Consider the following 21169-nt stretch of genomic DNA (forward strand, 5'->3'; position numbering starts at 1 on the left):
TCCATGAATTGATTCAATTTTGCACTTGTTCATATGATCGAAAGTGCTGCTCAGCCAGACTATACGCTACTGATTGAAAAAGGTCGTAGTAAGCGAGAGCAAGGTATGGAGAATTCGGCAGGAGGGACGTTTCCATGTATATTTTGACGGGTTTTGCGACATGGGTTATAGCACTGACCTGCTGCAAAATTACCTTTACGTGTCTATCGCTGTATTGTGGCCGTTTGTGTTTCAGCGCTTTCGATAATGATCTCCTGTGACTGTATTCGTCTGTTTCAGTAGCCACGAAAACGTTCTGTCTTCCCCCGCCATGAGGATCTTCGCCCTCAAAAACACCGTTCTTAACGCTTCGAAAACATTCTCTGCACGTTCTCACTCTAATAATTCCCTCGCCATTGGTCTTGCCCTGCGATTTAAGAGCCACGGGTTTTAAGAGCCACAGCTGCAGTTTTCTTCATTTAAAGCAGAAAATTAAAACTTCCCGCAAATGGCGAGAAATGGGTACGTAAGTTGACGTACTTAATCGAGAATAATCTTGCGATGAAATCACAAAGCGACTAATACTTTTATGGCATCGTGTTTACAGATGCTTAAGCTTATTGTATTACACCTATGACCAACCACCTCAAACCCACTTGCCGTTACTGCCGTCTATTGCAAAACGGCATAAGCAAAGTTCTGGACCTAATAATTTTTCTAATTGATTCCTACCCGCGTTTGTTGCAATGCTTTTCACTGTCGCTATTAGGTCATAAGGATATCGATGTAAGTCTGAATAAATATGCTATTCAAATCTGAAATCGAGAAAAATCTTGTCAGTACCATATATAATATCTTGTGTGTTATGTCATTACTCCACTATATATTAATCAGTATGTGAAATCATATTAAGAAGTAGTGTTATTAAAAACCAGTTATAAATTATTAACTTATTGAAATAGAAGGTATTGGCGAATAACACAGATTACCGTTTTCGAGAAGGATAGAACTGTTACGATATTGAAGACACTGATTTCATTTGCACATATGACGTGATCCATGGTAGAATACCTCCTTGTGTTTAAGGTATAAAATGGGGAGCGCCTGACGAAAAACAGCTTCATCGTCCGCACGTTATGTAATGAGTTTTAAAAATACATGCATTTTATTCACCATAAAACTCTGTAACTGAAGAAAGTGCTGCAAATAGATTTAATATATTATCCACCACTTAAATATGTAGAACTCGTAATAAACACAAATGGTGCACAAAACACAACCAAACGTCTCATAGCAATGAAAACCGTAGACCATGGTGGTAACTCCTTATGACTTCCTCTACCGCTCCCTCCTTTATGTGATTCTAAAATCGATCACTACATTCAAACACCGACCAGGAAATATGTGTTCCTATCGTCCATGTAGAACATTCTCCCCCCTACTTAAAGTAACGTGGTTCCTTGGATATTGATGAACTGTTTGTCTGAATTTAATCACGTTCCTTCAAACGATACTGTGTAGTGTGGACCAGAAACTGTATACCGTGTGGCTACCCAGCTTTATAGGAAAGACGTTGACACTGGGCGCTGCCAGGTTTGTTGTGTTAGTAGCATTATTGGCATGTCTTGCCTTCAGGTGACTGTACTGTTACGTACAGTGTGCCTGGGTGGCGCCAGTCGTCAGCGTATCTGACTATTCAGCAGCAGATCCGGGTTCGAACCTCGATTGGCACAAATTTTCAAATTTCCCCATTTATTTCAATCAACGCCCACTGGCGGCCCTTTAATTCTTTTGCTTCTTAATTCACAGTGGCTATCGGATTAAAGGGTGTCCGTTCTTTTAAGCACGTCCGAAAGCTCTCTCTCTCTCTCTCTCTCTCTCTCTCTCTCTCTCTCTCTCTCTCTCTCTCTCTCACACACACACACACACACACACACACACACACACACACACACACAGGATAATTCACTAAATGTGTTTGCAGACTTGTCACTTGGCAGAAAATCCTAAGAAAATTTTGTTTTGCGTCAAAGCGGTAGGTCGATCAAAAAAAAAAAAGGTCCAGACACTCTGTGACGAAAATGGTACTGAAACAGAGGATGACAGACTAAAGGCCGAAATACTAAATGTCTAGGAGGTACATTCTGGAACTGCGGGACCGCTACAGTCGCAGGTTCCAATACTGCCTCGGACACGGATGTGTGTGATGTCCTTAGGTTAGTTAGGTTTAAGTAGTTCTACGTTCTAGGGGCCTGATGACCTCAGAAGTTAAGTCCCATAGTGCTCAGAGCCATTTGAACCATTTGAACTAAATGTCTTTTTCCAAAGCTGTTTCACAGAGGAAGACTGCACTGTAGTTCCTTCTCTTGATTGTCGCACAGATGCCAAATGGTAGATATCGAAATAGACGACAGAGGGATAGAGAAACAATTAAAATAGATCAAAATAGGAAAGGCCGCTGGACCTGATGGGATACCAGTTCGATTTTACACAGAGTACGCGAAGGAACTTGCCCCCCTTCTTGCAGCGGTGTAACGTAGGTCTCTAGAAGAGCGTAGCGTTCAAAGGATTAGAAAAGAGCACAGGTCATCCCCGTTTTCAAGAAGGGACGTTGAACACACGTGCAGAACTATAGACCTATATATCTCTAACGTCGATCAGTTGTAGAATTTTGGAACACGTATTATGTTCGAGTATAATGACTTTTCTGGAGACTAGAAATCTACTCTGTAGCAATCAGTATAGGTTTCGAAAAAGACGGTCGTGTGAAACCCAGCTCGCGCTATTCGTCCACGAGACTCAGAGGGCCATAGACACGGGTTCACAGGTAGATGCCGTGTTTCTTGACTTCCGCAAGGCATTCGATACAGTTCCCCACAGTCATTTAATGAACAAAGTAAGAGCAATTTGACTATCAGACCAATTGTGTGATTGGATTGAAGAGTTCCTAGATACCAGAACGCAGCATGTCATTCTTAATGGAGAGAAGTCTTCCAAAGTAAGAGAGATTTCAGGTGTGCCGCAGGGGAGTGTCGTAGGACCGTTGCTATTCACAATTTACATAAATGACCTTGTGAATAACATGGGAAATTCAATGAGGCTTTTTGCGGAAGATGCTGTGGTATATCGTAAGGTTGTAACAATGGAAAATTGTACTGAAATGCAGGAGGATCTGCAACGAATTGACGCATGGTGCAGGGAATGGCAACTGAATCTCAATGTAGACAAGTGTAATGTGCTGCGCATACATAGAAAGAAATATCCTTTATCAATTAGCTACAATATAGCAGGTCAGCAACTGGAAGCAGTTAATGCCATAAATTATCTAGGAGTAGGTATTAGGAGTGATCTAAAATGGATTGACCAAAGTTGTTCGTCGGTAAAGCAGATGCCAGACTGAGAGTCATTGGAAGAATCCTAAGGAAATGCAATCCGAAAACAAAGGAAGTCGGTTACAGTACACTTGTTCGCCCACTGCTTGAATATTGGTCACCGGTGTGGGATCCGTACCAGATAGGGTTGATAGAAGAGATAGAGAAGATCCAACGGAGAGCAGCGCGCTTCGTTTCAGGATCATTTAGTAATCGCGAAAGCGTTACGGAGTTGATAGATAAAGTCGAGTGGAAGACTCTGCAGGAGAGACGCTCAGTAGCTCGGTACGGGCTTTTGTAGAAGTTTCGAGAACATACCTTCACCGAGGAGTCAAGCAGTATATTGCTCCCTCCTACGTATATCTCGCGAAGAGACCATGAGGATAAAATCAGATAGATTAGAGCCCACGCAGAGGCATACCGACAATCTATCTTTCCACGAACAATCCGAGACTGGAACAGAAGGGAGAACCGATAGAGGTACTCAAGGTGCCCTCCGCCACACACCGTCAGGTGGCTTGCGGAGTATGGATGTAGATGTAGAAGCTGCACGGTCATCAATGGTATCTGTTCTTTCGATAAAAGTTTCTATCTTCATATATACAGTTAAAGGCTACCCATCCATTGACCTTCGTCTGTGCGAATGCGCACAGGTTGCCCGAAGTGTTACGGGAATCGTCACCTTAGAGTGCGCGAGTAGGAGCGTTACGTATGTAGATTGTGGACAGTTGAGAATGTGGGTCTCACGGGAAGCTATTCATCTGTGTCCTCGGTGGCTCAGATGGATAGAGCGTCTGCCATGTAAGCAGGAGATCCCGGGTTCGAGTCCCGGTCGGGGCACACATTTCCCTATCAAGGTATATCAACAACACCTGTCGGCAGCTGAGGGTTTCAATTATCATTTATTCTAGAGAAACTCCACGGTCACCAGTGTATTCTGTTTTTTCGAGAAGTTACTATCTTCATAAATAAGATACAAATATATTTTGTAATTTACATTTTTCCTTAAATGGGCCATAATACCCTCCGTTCCCCTGAACAAAATAAAAAATTTCGTTGGCCCTGCAAGCCGACGGGTAGGCATCCCACACAGAGATCAATGCACCATGCCATCGTTTAGTGAAATAAGCCCCGAAAACTTTGTTTTCATAGATTCAACCGATCACCAGATACGAGGGTTGTAAATAAAGTAGTAGCGATATTGCTAGAAAGTATTGTTCGCCCGGTATATAAAAAAGTGTCCTAGTGGAGGAAACTATGTGCTTGTGTGTGAAGGAGGGGCGGTAGGGGGGAAGAAGGTGCCATTGGCGAAAGGGGCGTAAAACTTGTATATAGAGACAAATGCAAATGTTTGAATAGAGCAAGCAGCTTTTCAGATACATGTAGGTTTCAATGGTGATTCTGTGAGAAAGAAGCTTGCACAGGATAGGCGAGAGCGGAGAACTGCATCTTCAAAATGAAGACAGCAAAGATAGCATGAAGTTTTTGTTAGTGCATTTATACTTTTCAATCATTTTTTTCGTCTTCAGATTGGATTTACGGCCGTATATTTCATACAGTGACCATTGCTCACTGAGCTTTGAATGATTCCTGGTCGTGCTGCAGTCACGTGACGCAGTCACGTGACGCAGTCACAATATTATATAAGCAGACAGACACGGACGGGGTATCACCGTAATGAAGATATGGGCTGCAAATGGAGAAGTCCATTGAGTTAAGCGACTTTGACAAAGGGCAGCTTCATATTACGTAGAGCCTGTGAACGAATTGCAGCAATGGTAACACCGGTTCCTGTTAGACCACCCAAGTTAAGCGGGGTCGGGCTGGGCTAGCACTTGGGTGGGTGACCATGCAGGCTGCCGAGCGCTGTTGACAAGCTGGATGCACTCAGCCCTTGTGAGGCAAATTGAGGAGCTACTTGTTTGAGAAGTAGCTGCTCCGGTCTCGTAAACTGACATACGGCCGGGAGAGTGATGTCCTGATCACATGCCCCTCCATATCCACATATACTGATGTCTTCGGGTGAGGATAACACGGCGGCCGGTCGCTCCCATTGCGCCTTCATGGCCTGTTCTGGCGGAGTTTAGTTTTTCTCTGAACGTGTATTTCTAAAACGGCGAAGCTCATCGAATGATCACTTGCTACTGTCGTGAGTATTTATGGAAAGACGTAGGACAGTGAAACTACCACTAGCCACTAACTACACTCACTCTTGTAAATTAAGGATAATGATTACACATGGTGAAACACCGCTCTGGTGGGCGGTTTGCGGGTTTAAATCACCTCGGCGTATGACCATACTGTGCATATGACCTGCGGTCGTCGAACCTTGGCGCTGGCAGAATTCCACATACGCAGAGGTGTGTTGGTGCATGTCAGAGTACGGTGCAGCGAGTAAGTGTGCAGACGTTTCCAGAAATGCTAATGGTGACTGAGTGTTGGGAATGGCTCAAAGAACAGATATTGATGACGTTATGAGGGGTAGAATATTAGTTCGACAGGAGACTGGTCAAACACAGCAGATGTTAGCATGAGCCGTCTGTGTGCCACAAAGTGTTATCTCACGATTATGGCAACGATTCCAGCAGACGTCCACAGTGTAGAACAACAAAAGAAGAACTATATCTCACCATCAGTGCCCGCAGATGGCCACGGAATACTGCAGGTACCCTTGTTTGGCACCTTACTGCAGCCACTGGAACAGTTGTCTCCAGACACACAGTCTACAGACGACTAAACAGACATGGTTTATTCGTCCAGAGACCTGCAAGGTGCATTCCACTAAGCCCTGGTCACAGGAGAGCCTGTAAAGTCTAGTTTCAAGAACACAGTACATGATTATTGGAATAGTGGTCCCAGGTTACGATCACGGACGAGTCCAGGTATAGTCTGAACAGTGATTCTCTACGGGTTTTCATCTGGCGTGGACAAGAAACAAGATACCAACCTCTTACTGTCCTTGAAAGGGACCTGTATGGAGGTTGTGGTTTGATTGTGTGGAGTGGGATTATGATTGGTGGACGTACACCCCTGAATGTAACAGGTCAGGTGTATCGGTACCTCATTTTGCACCAGTATGTCCGCCTTTTCAGGGGTCCAGTGGGTCCCACCTTCTACTGATGGATGATAACGCACGGCCCCACCGAGCTGTCACCGTGGAGGAGTACCTTGATGCAGAAGTTATCAGGCGAATGGAGTGGCCTGCCTGTCCCTAAACCCCATCGAGCACGTCAGGGATGCTCTCGGTCGACGTATCGCTGAACGTCTTCGAAATCCTACGACACTTCAGGAGCTCCGACAGGCAGTGGTGCTCGACCACCTGATCCAGAGTATGCCAACCCGTTGTGCGGCCTGTGTACGTGTGCATGGTGATCATATCCCATAACGATGTCGTGGTACATAGGCAGGAAACAGTGGTGTTTTGTAGCACATGTGTTTCGGGGCCTTTTTCTCAACTAATCGCCAATACTGTGGAATTACAGATGTGTGTCGTGTCTTCCCTATGTGGCTATGCTATTAGCGTCATCTGTGTAGTGCCACGTTGTGTGGCACCACATTCTGCAACTATCCTTAATTTATGAACATGAGTGTAATTGAACGGTCACAGCTCTTCACAGAATGCAGGGTTCGGAAGCTTGTCTGCTCTGTAAACTAGGACAGATGGTGATCTGCGGCGTGTCTGCCGAAAGGGGACACTGCTGGTGCACGCACAAGTGTTTCGCAACACACCGTTGGTCGTACATTGCTGAACACGGAGCTCCGAAGTAGCAGACACAATGACAACGCGAATTACGATTGCAGTGGCCACGGGACCGGACCATCGTGATTCGACTGTCTATCAATACACACGTGTCGGCTTTTCGGCTTTTGCTACACGAGCTGAATGGGGGCTCGAAACGTGCTGCGTGCCACGAAAGCAGGCTAGTGGAAGCAGTATTATACCATGGGTGGTATTCTGCTGCGCTTGCATGGGACCAGTGGTAGTAATGGAAGACACGCTGACAGCTGCGAAGCACGTGCGTCTCTTTATACTTGGTGTCTTCCCCGACGGCGATGTCATCTCTCAGCAGTGTAACTGGTCGTGTCTCGGAGCCATAACCGTGCTACAGTGGTTTGAGGAGCATTATAGTGAACTGACGTTGATGTCTCGACGACCAAATTCGCCTGATGTAGGTCCAATGAAAGCCATCTGGAACGCCATCGGGCAAAGTCACCGCGTCCACAAATTGGCGGCCCGTTATTTACATGACCAGTGCATAGACATACTGTCGGATCTCTGACACGCAGAATCGGTGACCTATTCAAGTCCAGAGGCAACCAAACAAGCTATTAACCAGGTGGTCACAATGTTTCAGCTAATATGTGTATGCTTACTGTGTTAACTTCATAAGAACAAATCATCTGAAGATGATGAAAATCACTGAAACCGGTAATTGAATGAACAGATATTTGCTATTAGAGATTGTTGTGGTATTTTCATTCCATAGCACTGGATCGCTGTCATCTTCATAATAACTGTCACCCCTCACCACGATAACATGGACAGTGTATAGTTGATGCCTATAGGAATTCTTTCTTTTCTTCCTTTTGCTTGTTTCGTGTTTCCCGCGGATACGCAGGGTCGGCATGGTTATTCAGATGTGGCATTGTTACTTGAAGGGGCGGCCGGATGCCCATCGTGCCACCCCCCCCCCCATCCCCCCGGGAGGGAATATGTGTACCCCAACTGTCTGCGACTAGTGTAATGGAATAGTGCGAAAGTGTTCAGATGTCTGCAAGCTGTGTAACTGAGGCGTGACGTGGGGACCAGCGCGGCATTCACCTAGGGGGATGTGGAAAACCGCCTAAAAACCACATCCAGGCTGACCGGCACACCGGCCCTCATCTGTTAATCCGCCGGGCGGATTCGATCTGGGGCCGGCTCGCCTACCCGATTCGACGAAGCAGCGCGTCAGCGCGCTCGGCGAACCTGGCGGGTAGTTGATGCCTATAGGAATAATGTAAGAAATTGAGATCACTCAATTTACTCGTCACAGGCGGCCGTGGTATTTGCGAAGGCACATTTGATCTGTCAGTCGGAGCCCTCTGGGAATAACTTGCCGCGTTTCGCGTCTCGCAGAGTGCTCCACTCGGCCGTATACCGAATTGAGCAAAGAGCACACGTCCGCACCGCAACACGTCAGCCAAAAAACTATCTTCTGTACTAGGCACTCTCGCCTCCTCGCCATTTTTAGCCTGGACGTGTGTACATATCGGCGGTCCCCAGAGAGGGCCGCGAGTTAATTTGCAGCGCGCTCTCCGCAAAAAGCGGCAGGGAACCAAAACGGGGGGGGGGGGGGGGGTGGAGACTGGGGGCGGTGTCTGCTGCCTGCCGTGCTGTGTGCAAGTGCCTCTGGGAGCAGCGGCTCCCTCAAGTGCACCGCCAACACCGCGCAGGGACAAAATACGTACGAAAAATACCGCTGCATACAGTCGCGCCGTCAGGAAATACACCCTGCGGCTTCGTTTGGTCTGCAGCGTCACCTGCGCGCCACTTCAAGGATATCGCCCACCGACTGCAAGGGCCTGTACGATACACCCACACGGTCATTTTTAGGGTTTCTTATCTCACACGGTGAAAAGCGGAAACCCCCTTAGAAGACCACTTTGTCGTCTGTCTGTACAACTGTTAAGAACCCTTTTCTCTCCGAAACGGCTACTCGTATCAAGTTGAAACTCATATCACATACTGAGGTGTACCGTCCCTATGCGGTGTAAAATATTTAAGCTGCTTCGTAAATTCAAATAACAGATACGGCCATTTATGTAACATACATTGATACCCTACTGGCCATTAAAATTGCTACACCAAGAAGAAGTGCAGATGATAAAAGGATATTCATTAGACAAATATATTATCCTAGAACTGACATGGGATTACATTTTCACGCAAATTGGGTGCATAGGTCCTGAGAAATCAGTACCAAGAACAACCAACTCTGGCAGTAATAACGGCCTTGATACGCCTGGGCATTGAGTCAAACAGAGCTTGGATGGCGTGTACAGGTACAGCTGCCCATGCAGCTTCAACACGATACCACAGTTCATCAAGATTAGTGACTGACCTATTGTGGCGAGCCAGGTGCTCGGCCACCATTGACCTGACGTTTTCAATTGGTGAGAGATCTGGAGAATGTGCTGGCCAGGGCAGCAGTCGAACATTTTCTGTATCCAGAAACGCCAGTACGGGACCTACAACATGCAGTCGTGCATTATCCTGCTGAAATATAGGCTTTCGCAGGGATCGAATGAAGGGTTGAGCTACGGGTCGTAACACATCTGAAATGTAACGTCCACTGTTCAAATTACCGTCAGTGCGAGCACGAGGTGACCGAGACGTGTAATCAATGGCACCCCATACCATCACGCCGGGTGATACATCAGTATGGAGACGACGAATACACGCTTCCAATGTGTGTTCACCGCGATGTCGCCAAACACGGATGAGACCATCATGATGCTGTAAACAGAACCTGGATTCATCCGAAAAAATGACGTTTTAACATTCGTGCATCCAGGTTCGTCGTAGAGTACAACATCGCAGGCGCTCCTGTCTGTGATGCAGCGTCAAGGGGTAACCGGAGCGACGGTCTCCGAGCTGATAGTCCACGCTGCTGCAAACGTCGTCGAACTGTTCGTGCAGATGGTTGTCTTGCAAACGTCCCTATCTGTTGACTCAGGAATCGAGACGTGGCTGCACGATCCGTTACAGCCATGCCGATAGGATACCTGTCATCTAGAGTGGTAGTGATACGAGGCCGTTGGGATCCAGCACGGCGTTCCGTATGACCCTCCTGAACCCACCGATTCCATATTCTGCTAACAGTCATTGGATCTCGACCAACGCGAGCAGCAATGTCGCGACACGATAAACCGCAAGCGCGATAGGCTACAATCCGACCTTTATCAAAGTCGGAAACGTGATGGTACGCATTTATCCTCCTTATCCTCCTTACACGAGGCATCACAACTACGTTTTACCAGGTAACGCCAGTCAACTGCTGTTTGTGTATGAGAAATCGGTTGGAATCTTTCCTCATGTCAGCACGTTGTAGGTGTCGCCACCGGCGCCAGCTTTGTGTGAATGCTCTGAAAAGCTAATCATTTGCATATCACAGCATCTTCTTCCTGTCGGCAAAATTTCGCGTCTGTAGCACTTCATCTTCGTGGTGTAGCAATTTTAATGGCCAGTAGTGTAGCTATAACCGTGATTCTTGGCGTGAGGTCCTGACGTCCTGTGGTTTCTCGTGAAGTACTGGAGCATGCAGTTTGCAGAGAAAGTAGCGATTGCGAGATGTTACACGTCGGTCAGAAGTCTGGCCAACTTCTCAGGCGACAGGGCTTCCGCGGTTTGTGGAGGTGCACTGTGCCCTGAGGGGCTCACACTAATAGTAAATGTCTCCCGCCCTGACACCGTAAAATGTAGCCGCCTGTCTCCCTAAGCCCCATTGATGGCTCTGCGATGTCTCAGCCGTCGTAAAATGCCCATTACCGTCAGCATCAAGTAAATGTGTAACAAGCGAATAACAATAATGGTATCCACGTTACGGAGGGGAGTGCCATGCTCTCAGCGTTCTATTTCGCTACAAACACGCTCGCCATTTCAGTAAATTAACAGTGTACAGAAGAATGAACTGACAGGTAGGAGCCAGCCCGCGTGAACAACAGGTTGTTGCCGGAATAAATTTACAATACAAGAGTCAACACTGGCTGACACTAGAAGACACATTTAAGGAAAACAAACTCGCTAGAGAAAATTTTCATAAGCTTCAGAAATTCTGTAAGTACAAGGGATAAGCTACAGTGAGTGAAATGTTATTCACAACTTGTAAACAACGAGACAGAAGTTATGTGTCGAAGAACATGACAGAGAAACAGTAGCAGGGGAAGCAGGAGACAGGGTTGTAGCGTACTCCCGGTATAACTCAACCTGTGCGTAAAGCAAGCAGTAAAGGAAATTTGGAAACCTGAAAATTACATTGTAATTACGACAGAGACGGCAAAGGATACGAAAGATCAGTTGAACTAAGTCACTAGTGTCTTCAAACGACATCAAAATATGAATATCAGTAAACGTAAAACGAGGATAAAGGAATGTAGAGGAATTACTTTAGGTGATCCTGAGGAAGTTAGATCAGAAAGTGAAGCACTGTAAGTAGATGTGTTTTGTTTATTGGGTAGCAAAATAAGTGATGGCCGATGTAGAAAGGGTATAAAATACATACTGCATTATTTATTTATTTGTCTATTTATTTTTCAGAATTACAGTCTATTACCTGAAAAGCTAAAATAGGCCATACAAGTTACACTTTCTTGTATAATAATAAATCGATATACTAACCATTCCTAATATTTAATTTTTTAATACTACAATATTTCTTGTACTACAAACTACAATAAAATATCACTTAACACCTACGGGCTGAGATGCCGTGGTCCATACAGAAAACTCTCCCCTGACGTTTCGCTTTCGACTGTGGAAGGCATCCTCCGAAGACAATGGGCAAACTGCAACGACAGCGCGAGTGAGCGCCGTATATATAGGCCATCCAGAGGGCGCTGCTGTCAATCACGTGACGTCGGCTGTACTATGATCTCTGATGTTGCCAACATTCTCAACTGAAATTAGTCGATTGTCGCGCTGTTGCTGCAATGTTGACATCCATATCTTATCCAGCTTAATGCCTTCATATTTTCTATTAAAGTTATTGCAGTGTCTGCCAATCTCAATGGCCTCTCTGTACAATCGCCCATAATAATGCGACGACGCACTAAACTTTATTTTACGATCACATTCCTGAAACACATGTTCCGCTACAGCCGATTTATCAATATGTCCGAGGCGGCAGTTCCTTTTATGTTCACGCAGACGGGTGTTGACGCTTCTTTTTGTTGTGCCTATATAGACCTTTCCACAACTGCACGGAATTCTATAGACTCCTGGTGTAGCTAAAGGATGTCGTTTATCTTTTGCGGATCTTAAACATTCTTTTATTCTCGTGGTGGGTCTGAAAACAGTTTCTACATTGTACTTGCTTAAAAATTTTCCCATGCGATCAGTGACCTTACTGATGAATGGTAAGAACAGTTTCTCCTTGGGATGGTGTCGAACCTCGTCCGTCTTGGTTGTTAGTATAGCACGTAGTGCACGATCTATCTCTCTGTTGAAATAGCCATTCTTCTTGAAGGACGCTCTAAGGCGTCCAATCGCATCATCTAAGTGAGCTGGTTCACATATTTTGTGCGCCCTGTCTATTAATTGTTTATTCATCACCCCTCTTTTATGTCTTGGGTGGTGGTTAGAATCTTTCTGCAGATATGTATGGACCACGGCATCTCATCTCGGAAGTGTTAAGTGTTGACAACAACTGCCGTGAAAGCCTTAATTCTATGATACAGAAAAACAATTAACCAGTTGGCGAACTACTAATGCTACTGTTTGCACTACAGATTTTTTTTAATTTTTAACTCTCCATTTAACCTGTAGATGTTTCTTTCCGCTATTGGATCAGCCCTCACACTACCCCGGTCAACAGCCATAGTCTGCCAGATTCCTTGGGCGTCGGACAGACATCAGCAGCATTTCTACTATAACAAGCAGTTCCACTAATCACTGTTACGTTTAGCAACCAAACTTCCGTGGTCAGTTCCATCAACTCAGTGTAGATTCTTGAGACAGTATTTCACTCGGTGGTCGCCGATCTCAGTTCCCTTCTCTCCATCTGCAGAGAATGTTGTCTAGACAGGATGGCAACAAGCTGACTTCTGGTTGAACGCCTCGAGGACTCTTTCTTTGGGCTTTCTGGATAATGCGGCTGCAGTATCGTCCAAGATGCGGCAGGTCGACTTGCCCTTAGTGCTGCTTAAGGATCCCATATCCTTAATGCCTGCCATCCATTACCTGCCGCATCTTCATAGAGCGGGCAGTCCCACAGTATGTGTTCTCGTGTGCCCACGTGGCCGGAGGCGCAGCTATTATTTTGTACAGATACGTGGCATACAGGCCGTGGCTAGTCAGGTAGTGGCAGTCCAGTCAAACGGTTAATTAATCTTATTTCTGATATTTCACTGATGTTAGGGAGAAATTTGTATGTTCTCGTGTCTGAGCTGTCCCAATCATTTTGCCACGGTTGACATATGCCGCTTTACTGCCTTTTTCGAACTGGCCTCAGTTCCAAGCACCCTTCGTTCTTCCATTTCACCGCTTTTCTTTGTCCAGTAAAGTGCTTCCCATTTGCTAGTTTTCAAGTCCAGTGGGCATATTCCTGGAATTACTAACAAAGCATCATTCGGGATAGTGCAGTAGGTGCCCGTTAATCTTAGTAGAACTCCTCGTTGAACACTTCTCGGTAATGAGACTGGCTTCACTAGCTGCACTCTATCAGCCCAAACGCTCGCTCCATATCCTACGACTAACACTAATACTGTATAGATTGGTGATATGCTCTGATTGTTTTCAAGGAAAGTCGGAATTGCTTATTTGCAACGGCAATAATTTTATTCGTCACGTTTGTAGCTTTCCTGCCTCCCTCCTGTACATGATGTGCTAAGTTACTACGTTCGACCCGAAATGCCCCAAGGTATGCCATTACTCCGCTTATATCGTTACATCATTTAATTTTATTTTAGGCTTCCTAGCTAGGTTCACTTGCAGCAGGAGGTACGTAGTCCTGTGAGGTGCCATTGACAATTTAACACTTTGACACCAGCCCTCAAGTTCGTGGAATACCACATTACATTTGTCTTCTATAATTCTTCTGGACCCGCCGCTTACAACGAACTGCACGCCATCTGCAAATGCAGCTGCTGTAGTGTGGGTTCCAATGCTACATCCCAATGCTCTGAACCACACACTGATCCTGCCGACTCCCTTTTGTTATGATCTTCGTTATTTCCTATCCTGGCGATATTAAATAAAGGATGTCTCCCTCGGCAATCGTCTATCAGGCAGTTGTACAAAGCCTCTGGACACGCCAACTCCCTAAGCCGACCAAAGAAAGATGGCCAAAAATATCGATCATCGTCGCTAGAGCGTACGTACATAGAATGAATATCTGCCCCTAACGAAATCATTTTACACTATTGGCCATTAAAATTGCTACACCAAGAAGAAATGCAGATGATAAACGGGTATTCATTGGACAAATATATTATACTAGAACTGACATGTGATTACATTTTCACGCAATTTGTGTGCATAGATCCTGAGAAATCAGTACCCAGAACAACCACCTCTGGCCGTAATAATGGCCTTGATACGCCTGGGCATTGAGTCAACAGAGCTTCGATGGCGTGTACAGGTACAGCTGCCCATGCACCTTCAACACGATACCAAGGTTCATCAAGAGGAGTCACTGGCGTATTGTGACGAGCCAGTTGCTCGACCACCATTCACCAGACGTTTTCAGTTGGTGAGAGATCTGGAGAATGTGCTGGCCAGCACAGCAGTCGAACATTTTCTGTACCCAGAAAGACCTGTACAGGACCTGCAACATGACGTCGTGTATTGTCCAGCTGAAATGTAGGGCTTCGCAGGGATCGAATGAAGGGTAGAGCCACGGGTCGTAACACATCTGAAATGTAATGTCCACTGTTCAAAGTACCGTCAATGCGAACAAGAGGTGACCGAGACGTGTAAGTGATGGCACCCCATACCATCACGCCGGGTCATACGCCAGTATGGCCATGACGAGTACACGCTTCCAATGCGCGTTCACCGCGATGCCGCCAAACACGGATGCGACCATCATGATGCTGTAAACAGAATCTGGATTCATCCGACAAAATGACGTTTTGCCATTCGTGCATCCAAGTTCGTCGTCGAGTATACCATCGCAGGCGCTCCTGTCTGTGATGCAGCGTCAAGGGTAACCGCAGCCACGGTCTCCAAGCTGATAGTCCATGCTGCTGGAAACGTCGCCGAACTGTTCGTGCAGATGGTTGTTGTCTTGCAAACGTCCCCATCTGCTGACTCAAGGATCGAGACGTGGCTGCACGATCCGTTGCAGCCGCGAGGATGAGATGCCTGTCATGTCGACTGTGATACGAGGCCGTTGGGATCCAGCACAGCGTTCCGTATTACCCTCCTGAACCCACAGATTCCATATTCTGCTAACAGTCATTGGATCTCGACCAACGCGAGCAGCAGTGTCGCGATACGATAAATCGCAATCGCGATAGGCTACAATCCGACCTTTATCAAGTCGGAAACGTGATGGTACGTATTTCTCGTCCTTACACGAGGCATCACAGCATCGTTTCACCAGGCAACGCCGGCCAACTGCTGTTTGTGTATGAGAAACCGGTTGGAAACTTTTCTCATGTCAGCACTTTGTAGGTGTCGCCACCGGCGCCAACCTTGTGTGAGTGCTCTGAAAAGCTAATCATTTGCATATCACAGCATCTGCCGGTTAAATTTCGCGTCTGTAGCATGTCATGTTCCTGATGTAGCAATTTTAATGGCCAGTAGTGTAAATTCCGCAACTCTGTGAAAATGTTTCTACACTTTCGTTTTCTTATTGCTTATGGTCTCCTTCAAGATACTCTCCTCCAGAATTGATACGCCGCTCCGAATGCAGTTTCCAGTTTCGGAAGCGGTCTTGGTACGCCTCTTGCTGCATCGCGCGAAGCGCCGACTGCGAATTGCCTTTTATCTCGTTTATCGTTGCCGATCTTCGTCCTTTTAATAGGGTTTTCAGGTTTGAAAATAAAAAAATAACAGTAGGGTCCAGGTCTGGAGAGTACAGAGGATGAGGTAATACAGTGCTTTTGTGTAATAGCCACGCACCAACGGCGATGAATGTGCGGGTGCGTTGTCCTGATGGAAGGGCCATGAATTGCCTCACCGTAATTCAGGCCGTTTGCTTAAACCATTTCCTCGTAGGTTTCGTAACACGTCCCAATAGTGCCATCGATTTTACGAGGGTAATCCCAAAAGTAAGTTATGTTTTTTTATAAGTACATAGAGATGTTTATTTCTACAATGGATTACATCAGTTTACAGCTTGAACATTTAGCTATTTTTCGACATAATCACCATTTATGTCGATGCATTTTTGTAGACGCTGTGGCAGTTCTTGTATGCCCATGTCATACCAGCTCGCCGTCTTGGTGTTCAGAAAGCTATCAAACTCTTCTTTCACCTCGTCGTTGGAGCTGAATGGCTTTCCGGCCAAATGTTGTTTTAACTTAGGGAACAGGTGATAGTCACTGGGCGCCAAGTCAGGACTATAAGGTGGGTGGGTGATTATGTTCCACAAACTGTTGCAGGAGAGCAACGGTTTGCTGAGCGATGTGTGGGCGAGCGTTGTCGGAGAGGATGTGTACGCCCGTGCTCAACATTCCTCTTCTCCGGTTCTGAATTGCGCGTTTGAGTTTTTTCAGAGTCTCACAGAACCTGTCAGCGTTAATTGTGGTCCCAGTGGACATAAAGTTATACCCATTTCCGATCCCAAAAACGGTTGTCATGACTTTAACGGCAGACTGTGTTTGTTTGAATTTCCGCGGCTTTGGTGAAGAAGGATGCCGTCACTGGCGTGATTGTTGCTTGGTCTCGGGTGTAAAGTGGTATGCCCAGGTTTCGTCACCAGTGACAATTGAGTCCAGAAAGTTGTCCTGTTCGGCTGCAAGGCGGTGAAGAAATGCGCGGGAAGCGTCAACTCGTTGCCGCTTGTGGTCCTCTGTCAGCGTGCGTGGCACCCATCTATCGCACACCTTCCGGTATTTCAATGTTTCCGTTAAAATTCTGTGTGCGGTGCTTCGGGAAACCTCAGGAACCAACGTGCAGAGATCATCCATCGTGATCAGCCGAGCTCCAGGCGTGCTTTGCTCAACCTTCAACACTGTCCCCTCAGAAATTGACGGTCTTTCGCTCCTTTGTTCGTCGTGCAAACTCTCTACACCACTTACGAGCAGTTTTGACATACATGCACGACTCACCATACACTTCCGTCAATTGGGGATGGATTTCAATCGGCGCAGTGCCCTTTGCTTTCAAAAACCGAACAACTGCGCGCAATTCGCACTTGGCGGTAACATCCAACGGGAGCTCCATTCTTAACGGCTTAAAAGCCAAGACTGAGCGCCTCAGCGCGGCGTGCGCATGTTTACACACAACACGTGAAGCACTCTTCATAACATTGTGACCAACTGTCGCACAAACAGAGTTCTGTACTTATAAAAAAAAATAGGAGACCTTACTTTTGGGATTACCCTCGTAAGTATGTCCCTCAGGCACGAATTTATGATGAAATAATCCTTCGAATTTCAAAGAAAATTTCAGCATGCCTTTGACATTTGACCTGACCTGAAGAGGTTTTTTTGGTCTTGGAGAACCTTTCCCGACCCATTACGAAAACTGAACCTTGGTCTTACTATTACGAACGATTATGTTAAGGAACATCTCGTTCTGATTTTCACGGTCCAAAACTCTTCACAAATTGCGAGGCGTAGGTCTTTCTGTTCTTGTCTAATGAGCCGTGGAACAAACTTGACGGCAACATGATCCATTCCAAGATGCTGTGACAGAATTTCACGACATGACCCAACTGAAAAGCTAAATTCTTCTACAATATCTCGGACACTCACTCTTCGATTGGCAAGCACAATTTCGTCGATGTTCGTGACATGAAAGTCGTCAGTAGACGTCGAAGGGCGTCCTAAATAAGGATCATCTTCCGTCCTGCCACTTTTGAACCGCGTAAACCGAATACAGCTTAAGCATTAATCACCGTAGGTTACCTGCATTATTTGATGTCTGTCTGTAAAAACTTGAATGCAGACACGTTGCTCCTGTAACTCTGCAATCTCGAAATTCGCAAAACTATGCGACACTACGGTCTACTTAATACAGCACTGAACAATAACAGACATACAACAGTGAAACTTACAGCAGTTACACGTTAAATTCAGGTATGCAAACCGCATTTCCCTCCACGCACCATTGGCGCCAAATTACGAATGTTCCGGAAATTTTTTGAACAGACCTCCTACATGCATCGACACCGGCGGTCGTCGCTTTGAACACTTACTATGACCTACATTGTTGTTCCGTAGTGTCCAAGAAATTGGTTCAAATGGCTCTAAGCACTATGGGACTTGACACCTGAGGTCATCAGTCCCCTAGACTTAGATCTAAGTAAACCTAACTAACCTAAGGACATCACACACATCCATGCCCGAGACAGGATTCGAACCTGCGACCGTAGCAGCCGCGTGGTTCCAGACTGAAGCGCCTAGAACCGCTCGGCCACAGCGGCCGGCTGTTACATAGTGTACAGTGTTTATGTCCGCAACACAATAATCATGCATTTCCAACCATTGGTTCCCCATCTGAATATACGAGGGTGAGTCAAATGAAAACCTTAAATATTTTTTTAAATATTATTTATTGTGCAGAAGTGGTACAAAGCTGTATCACTTTTCAACATAATCTCTCCCACGCTCAACGAAAGTCATCCAGCTCTTACAAAGTGCATAAATTCCTTTAGAAAAAAATTCTTTTGCTAGTCCGCGTAACCACTCACGTACCGCTTGGCGTACCTCTTCATCAGAACGGAACTTCTTTCCTTCCATTGCGTCTCCGAGTGGTCCAAACATATGGAAATCACTTGGAGCAAGGTCTGGTGAGTATGGTGGATGAGACACTCAAAATGCAAGTCTGTGATTGTTGCAACTGTTGTACGGGCAGTGTGGCGCCTTGCATTGTCATGTTACAAAAGGACACCTGCTGACAGCAATCCACGTCGCTTTGATTTGACTGCAGGCCACAGATGACTTTTTAGGAGATCTGTGTATGATGCACTGGTGACGGTGGTCCCTCTAGGCATGTAATGCTTCAAAATGACGCCTTTTTTGTCCCAAAAGACTCAGCATAACCTTCCCTACTGACGGTTCTCTTCGAAACTTCTTTGGTTTTGGTGATGAGGAATGGCGCCATTCCTTGCTCGCTCTCTTCGTCGCCGGTTGGTGGAAGTGTGCCCAGGTTTCGTCCCCAGTATCAGTTCTTTCATGGAAGCCATCACCTTCGCGTTCAAAGCGCCTAAGTAGTTCTGCACAAGCATCAACACGTCGTTGTTTCATTTCAGGAGTCAGCTGCCGTGGCACCCATCTTGCAGACACTTTGTGAAACTGGAGCACATCGTGCACAATGTGGCGTGCTGACCCATCACTAATCTGTAAACATGCTGCAATGTCATTCAGTGTCACTCGGCGGTATTCCTTCACTATGGCTTCAACTGCTGCAATGTTCTGTGGAGTTGTGCCTGACCTGGACGAGGAGCATCTTCCACTAAAGCCACACCACTTGCGAACTTCCTACTCCATTCGTAGACTTGCTGCTGTGACAAACATGCATCACCGTAATGAATCTTCATTCGTTGACGAATTTCAATAGTTTTCACACCTTCACTACACAAGAACCGAATAACAGGACGCTCTTCTTCCCTGGTGCAAGTCGCAAGTGGGGCGTCTTTCTTTATACTGATACTGCGACATTGTGTGTGCACCTACACTATGCTGCCACCTACAGGCCATTCTGCACGCTGTTTGTAGCACGCTTACCAACTTACAGGATAACGGCGCGAAATTTCGATTTGTTATTACAAATTTAAGGTGTTCATTTGACTCACCCTCGTACAAGGGTTACCCAGAAAGTAATGCACCGCATTTTTTTTTTCCTCAGTCGAAAACAGTGCTACGATTGCGAAACGTTACATATGTATTATGTGAAGTCTCCTGAGTGAGCGCACCAAGTTTCCGTCATTTCTGACTGATTGCGTAGCTCCCGAACAGTTTCAAAATGGCGTCTGTAGGTTATGTACTTTACAAGCAACGTGCCGTCATTGAATTTCCCACTGTACAGAATGGAAACGGTGAGGATCCGCCAGATTAGCTGAGCGCGTTAAAGTGGTGCTTCCTGGACTCTGGTAGGAAAGCCGGCCCCGGATCGAATCCGCCCAGCGGATTAACGACGTCGGCCGGTGTGCCGGACAGCCTGGATGTGGTTTTTAGGCGGTTTTCCACATCCTGCTAGGTGAATACCGGGCTGGTCCCCACGTCCCGCCTCAGTTCCGCGGCTCGCAGACATCTGAACACAGTTTCACTATTTCATGGATTACACTAGTCGCGTTGGACGGTGTGACCGTGCGGTTCTAAGCGCTTCAGTTTGGAACCGCGCTGCTGCTACAGTCGTAGGTTCGAATCCTGCCTTGGTCATGGATGTGTGTTATGTCCTTAGGTTAGTTAGGTTTAAGTAGTTCTAAGTTCTAGGCGACTGATGACCTCAGAAGTTAAGTCCCATAGTGCTCAGAGCCATTTGAACCATTTTTGGCGACTAGTCGCAGACAGTTGGGGTACACTAATTCCTTCCCGGGGGTACGGGGTGGCGGCAGGAAGCGTATCCGGCCACCCCTTCACCTAACATTGCCACATCCGATTAACAATGCCGACCCTGTGTATCTGCGGGAAAATTGGCACAAGCAAAAGAAAAGAAAGAAAGTGTGAGGAATATTCACAAACGCTTGTGCAAAGTCTATGGAGCATGTGCTGTCGACAGTAGTAAAGTTAGTCGCTGGGCACGGAGAATGTGGTTGGGAAGGTGGTTCAGCGGAGCTCCACGATTTGCAGCAGTCGGCTGTCATTGTTGCTGTTTTGGTCGTCAGTCCTGAGACTGGGTTGACCCAGCTCTCCATGCTACTCTATCCTGTGAAAGCTTCTTCATCTCCCAGTACCTACTGCAACCTACATCCTTCTGAATCTGCCTAGTGTATTCATCTCTTGGT

The 21169-nt window shown here is 46.3% G+C and overlaps 1 protein-coding gene and 1 non-coding gene across 2 annotated transcripts in view; both read left to right on the plus strand.

The window, feature by feature from the left end:
• The window catches only part of LOC126293620 (corticotropin-releasing factor-binding protein), a 943223-nt gene that overhangs the window by 882036 nt on the left and 40018 nt on the right, over positions 1-21169 (plus strand). The window lies entirely within an intron of this gene.
• Trnat-ugu (transfer RNA threonine (anticodon UGU)) lies at positions 4117-4190 on the plus strand. The gene has a single exon. It is a non-coding gene; the product is annotated as a tRNA-Thr (tRNA).

The sequence above is a fragment of the Schistocerca gregaria genome, chromosome 10 (assembly GCF_023897955.1).
Source record: "Schistocerca gregaria isolate iqSchGreg1 chromosome 10, iqSchGreg1.2, whole genome shotgun sequence".
In the NCBI taxonomy this organism is placed as follows: domain Eukaryota; kingdom Metazoa; phylum Arthropoda; class Insecta; order Orthoptera; family Acrididae; genus Schistocerca; species Schistocerca gregaria.